Genomic DNA, 6256 nt, shown 5'->3' on the forward strand with positions numbered 1-6256 from the left:
GGCTATAGGTGGGAGCAGCCTCCCTGAGGCTCATGCTACATGTGGGGGGTTGGGAGGGTGGGGTAGTGATAAATGAACAAAATCAAACTCTGAGAGGGAGGAGGTAGTGGGAGAAAGCACAAGGAAGAGAACTGTGGTAGCTCGGCCAATAGCCTGCTAACTGCAGACAGGTGATGGAAGCTATCCTAGATCGTCCAGCCACCAGTTGACCCCCCAGCTGACTACAAATGCAGAGTTCAGTCAGGCTGACCCAGACCAGAAGAATTCCCCAACTGACCCACAAGATCATGGGCTAAATAAAATGATCATTGTTTTAAGCCATTAAGTTTTAGGGTGTTTTGTTACACAGCAAATGCTAACTAATATAGACAGGGACAAGTCAGCCTCCTCTCTGTGCACCCAGCATCACCCAGAATAGGGCCCAGCTCTGTCTAGGGTCTCATGGAGCAGTCCCCAACTTTCACCCTTCCCCCAAACCCTCCAATAGACCCTGCCCCAGCTCCCTCACAAGCTGTGTTCTTCCTGGTGCCTGTGGAACAAGGGCAAGGGGGGACAGCTTATATAAAATGGGGGCTGCCAAGTGGCAGGTCTTTACATTACACAGAGAGACTCATCTATGCCTCACGACAACCCTATGAGGCAGATGCTCTTGTCATTTCACAGATAAGAAAAATGAGGTTTATTATTTATTTATTTATTTATTTTGGCCACACCACGTGGCTTGTGGGATCTCAGTTCCCCGACCAGGGACTGAACCCAGGCCCATGGCAGTGAAAGCGTGGAGTACTGACCACTGGACAGCCAGGGAATTCCTGAAAAATGAGGTTTAGAGAGAGCAAAAGATTCATCCAAAACCACAACAGAGAGAACAACTCACCTGGTTTTGCCTTGAAGCAGGAACTTTTGCCAAGGCCACTCTGAGGCAGGCACAAGAAAACTGTCACATAAAAATGCAAATCAAAAAAAAAAATAAAATGCAAATCCACTCTCACCAAGCAATACAATGCACATAACCACACCCCTGACTGCAATTAGTGGGGACTTTCATGTTCTATTTGTATTCACTGAATGATCACTGTATAAGAGTTTTACAATATCAAAGGTAATACATATATATTACTTTATATATTACAGGGAGAGAGGGACTGTTAGAAATTTAATTGGGGATTTTATATGCAATTGGGAGCTAAACACAAAATATCACACTGTGGCCTGCCCAATTATTCATTCACCTAGCAATTCAACAACTATTCCTAACGCCAACCAACGGTAGAGCAGGTCCCATGCAAGACGGATGCAACGTGGTCCCTGCCCTCATGGACTTCAGTCTAACAGAGGAGACAGATGTTAAACAGATAACCACACAAATGAAGAAATTAATTATACCTGTGGTATGTTCTTTGTGGCAAAGACAAGCGTCACCAATAAGTCCCATGCTCCCCTACATGCCCTAGCCTCTCTTACAGTCACAGGACTAGTTCTGACCAATGGTGTGTGTGTAGAAGTGACATAGGGGTGGTCACTTCTGGGCTAAAGCAATTGAAAGCTGATGGGCCTCAATCCCTGTCTTTCCCTTCCACAGCTACCTTGAGGCCATGCGTTCCCTTAGCTACATGATAGAGGAGGACCACCAGATCCACACTGGATTTTACTGAGCAAGAAATGAAGCTTCCTATGTTAAGTCTTTGCAATTTGGAGTTTGTCTGTTGGGCAGTTAGTGTTAATTACCATGACTAAGAAAAACTTGCCACAAGAGAAGGAAGGAAAATTCTCTTCCCCAGTAACTAGGCTGTATCAGTCTTTGCTGCATTACAAACCCCCAAACATAGTGGTTCGTGATTGTCTGTGTCAGCAGTTCGGGCTGGGCTCAGCTGGTCACTCATGCGGCTGCAGGCAAAGGGCGGCCCACCAGGACAGCTCAGCTTCACTCACTTGTCTGCTGATCGGCAGGCTCCAGGGAGCCTTGGCTAGGATGGCTCATCTCGGCTCTACGTGGTCTCAGCCTCCAACAGGCTCAGCGCTGGCTCCTTCATGTGGTGGTCTTGGGGTTTCAAAAAGCAACAAGGAAGAACAAATCCCAGTGCCCAAGCTGTGCTTCTGTCACATCAGCGTGTCCCACAGACAGATCCAGGAGGTGGGGAAATTAATTCTCCCTCTCAGTGGGAGGACCTGAACATAATATGTGCCCTTTTTTTTTTCTTCAATATACAACATGAGGTATACTTGATCAAGTAAGTTGACTACAGTGTACCTAAAACTGAACCTGCAGGTAGTAGATCCCTGGGCCAATTGCTTGGTGTCTCTGGGCCTCAGCCTGTTCCCCTCCTTTTGTGTGGCTAAGCCCTGCCCCTCCCTTGAGGCTGGACCTGGAGACTCTTCAGAGCGGGCATGCCCTCCCCTGCACACTGAAGCCCACAGAACAGGTTTCTCAGAGGTGGTCAGTCAGTCCCCTAGGGTGCTTGTTTAAGATGCAGATACCTGAACCCTGCCCAGATCTAGTGAGTTAGAACACTTGGGGTTCTGCATCTTAACAATCACCCTGGGTGATGCATCCGAGTTGGAGAACCTCTGTGTTTGGAGAAATCCCGCCTCCTTGGGGACTCAGAGAGCTCCTGTTAGCTCCTCTCTGGGTTGTTTGCAAATGGGTGTAAAGTGGGCGTAAATTCTACCTGCCTGTGATGCTAGGATGGGCTCACAGATGTGGGGGGCTTTATCAGGTCAAAATCTCAGCCACCACCTAAGTTGTACCAGCATCCTGGGGAGAGACATATAGCCCTCTTTCCCTCCTTGTTCTCTCTCCCCTCACCTGGCTTTGTGCCTCTGCACAGCACTTAGCACCACCTGGCAGGACATTCTCTATCATTTGTTTGTGTGAGTTTCATAAGTCCAAGGATATGCTTTGTTTACAACTGTCTCCCTGGCTCCAGAAAAAGTGTCTGGCACACAGAGCTGCTCAATAAATGTTTGTAAATGAAAGTTGTTGCTGTGTAGATCCTACACGCCTAGAGCAGAGCCAGGACACTTATTAGGGATGGTTAATGTTTACGGGCACATGCTACATGCCAGGCATGGTTCTAAGTACTTTATATGCACTCTCTCATTTGATACGTGATAGCCAGATGGCCCTCGATGATCTGCAACACCTGGTATCCATGCCCTTGTATAGTTCCCTCCTACCCTGAGCTGGGCTGACAGTGTAACTAATAGGAAACTGTGAAAATAAACGAGTATGACTTTAAGTATAGGCCATAAAATATATTATGGCTTCTGCCTTGTTCTTCTGGATCATCTGTTCTGGGAAAAGCCAGCTGCCATGTTGCTAGGACACTCAAGTACCCTATGGAGAGATACATGTGGTAAGGAACTTACACATTCTGCAAATAACCAGCACCAACCAGGCCTAGGAGTGGGCTTTCTTGAAAGTCAATCCTCCAGCCTCAGTCAGGCCTTCAGATAGCTGAAGCCCCAGGCAACATCTTAACTACAACCTCTGAGAGACCTTGAGCCAAAAACTACCTAAGAAACTGTTCCTGAATTCCTAACCCATAGAAACTCTGTGAGAGCTACATGTTTATTATTGTTTTAAGATGCTAAGTTTTGGGGTAATTTGCTATGTATCAATAACCAATAACTGATACAGATCCTAAAAACAGCCCTATGAGGGAGGGACAATGATGATCACCATTGTACAGAGGGAGAAACTGAGGCCCAGAGAGGGGAAATCTTTTGTCCAGGGCCACACAGATAGTGTAACTATGGGACTGAACCCAGGTTTGAATGACTACAGAGTCTATCCACTGGGATGAAAAATGTCCAAAGTGAATGCCAGCTCTGCCCTTGAAGGACCAAGGCTAAAACCAGAACACATGAAAGAACGTATCTGCCTCCAGTACAAATTTGTGCTGGTGACTTCAGGGCTCAGGTGAATGTGACCATTATAAACCGGCAGGCTCAGAAGAAGAAAACAAGGCAATAGGAGTGAAAACCAGCAGAAACAGACACTCAGAGTTCAGATAGCAATACTATCAGATAGACATTATAAAACAGAAACGTTTAATGTGCTTAATATATAACAAGTTTGAAACTATGGCCAAAGTATAGGAAGCTATATCAAGTAACAAAGTGGATTTGAAAACCTAAAAGAACTTCTAAGATGAAAAATACAATAACCAAAATAAAAAATTCAACAGATGGGTTAAACCACAGATTAGATGTGGCTAAAGAGGGAACTAGTGAGATAGAAAGCTGACATTAATCACAGAGTCAAGAGACTCCATAAATTTTTACACACAGACACATCATAGTGAAAATGTGAAAACACCAAAGACAAAGAAAAAAATCTTAAAAGCAGTCAGAGGGAAAAAATCCAGAGAGATTACTTTCAAAAGAACAACAGTACAACATGGATGAACGTCAAAAACATTATGCTAAATGGAAGAAATCAATCACAAGGAACCACATATTGTAAGACTAAATTTATATAAAGTGTCCAGAATAGGAAAATCTATAGAGACCGAAAGTAGACTAGTGCAGAGGGGGTTAGAGAGTAGGAGATAGAGAGTGTCTGCTATGGGTACAGGGTTTCTTTGGGGGTGGTAAAAATGTTCTAAAATTAGAGACTTCCTTGGTGGTCCCGTGGTTAAGAATCTGCTTTCCAATGCAGAGGATGTGGGTTCAATCCTTGGTCGGGGAATTAAGATCCCACATGCCGCAGGGCAACTAAGCCCACGCACTCTAGAGCCCATGCGCCACAACTAGAGAGCCCATGTGCCAAAACTACTGAGCCTGCATGCCACAACTAGAGAGCCCATGTGCCGCAACAAAGAGCCCGTGCACCACAACGAAAGATCCCGCATGCCGCGACTAAGACCCAATGCAGCCAAATAAATAAAAATAAATATTTAAAAAAATGTTCTAAAATTAGATCATGGTGATAGTTGCACAACTCTGTACTAAAAACTATTAAATTGTACACTTTAAATGGGTGGATCTTATAGTATATAAATTATTTCTCAATAAAGCTATTTAAAGAAAGAACAGCAGTTAGATTGACAGGTGAAGATGTTTTAACAGCAACAATGGAAGCCAGAAGACAATGGAATGCTGTCTTCAAGGTGCTAAATGCCAGCTAAAATTCTATACCCAGCAAAAATGTCTCTCAAGAGTGAGGTCTAAATAAAGATTTTTCAAACAAAAACCAAGAAAGTTTGTCATGAGAAGACTCACCCTACAGGGACTTCTAAAACAACAGTTCTCAAACTTGGCTTCTCATTACACTCACCAAAGAGCATTAAAAACTCCTGATGCCTGGACCCACCCCAGATATTCTGAATCAATTGATCTGAGATGTGACCTGGGCATAGGATTTTTAAAAGTTCCCCAGGTGATTCAAACATACAGCTCAGGCTGAGAACCTCTGTCTTATGGGATATATTTCAGGCAAAAAGAAATTGATCCCAGATGAAAGTCTGAGATTCCTTCATTCAGTTAACGTAATCCATGGGCAACTATTATGTGTTGGAAACTGTTCTAGACACCAGGAACACAGCAATGAGCAAAACACACAAAAGTCCCCACCCTCTAGAAGAGGGAAACAGCCAAAAGATAACCAAGATAAAGAAGTAAAATATGCTGTTAGTAATACATGCTTTGGGAAAAAAATGAAACCAGGAAGAATATAAAATGCTGGATTTAGCTGTGTGTGTGTGTGAAATTTCAGATAGAGTGGACAGGGAAGACTTTTGGCTAAAGACCAAAATAAAGGGCAAGAGCAATCCATGAAATATTTGGGCTATGGCAAGTGCAAAGGCCCTGAGGTGGGAGTGTGTCTGCCTTGTTCCAGGATCTGGAGGCCAATGGGTCTTGAGTGGAGTGAGCCAAGAGGATAGTAGTCAGAGAAGGAGCGGCGGCAGTTGCAGGCCTTGGGAGGACCTCGGTTTTCACTTTGAGTGAGATGGGAGCTATTGGGAGTGTTTTGAGGAGTGGCATGGCTTGATTCTAACAGGGCCCTCTGGCAGCTGGGTGGAAAAGGAATTGTAGTGACCAAAAGGGGAAGCAAGGAGCCCAATGAGGAGGCTGGTGCAGTACGCCGGAGGAGAAAGGATGGAGGTGGACTGGGATGGGGGGTGGAGGAGGTGAGAGGTGACAGATTCTGGAACTATCGTGCAGGCCGAGCCCATAGGATCTGTTGATCTATGGGATGAGGGGTGGGAGAAAAGTTCAGGGGTGGGAAGACTGGAGGATGCAAAGAGCTTCC

Source organism: Balaenoptera ricei, chromosome 15, assembly GCF_028023285.1.
Source record: "Balaenoptera ricei isolate mBalRic1 chromosome 15, mBalRic1.hap2, whole genome shotgun sequence".
NCBI classification, from domain to species: Eukaryota; Metazoa; Chordata; class Mammalia; order Artiodactyla; family Balaenopteridae; genus Balaenoptera; species Balaenoptera ricei.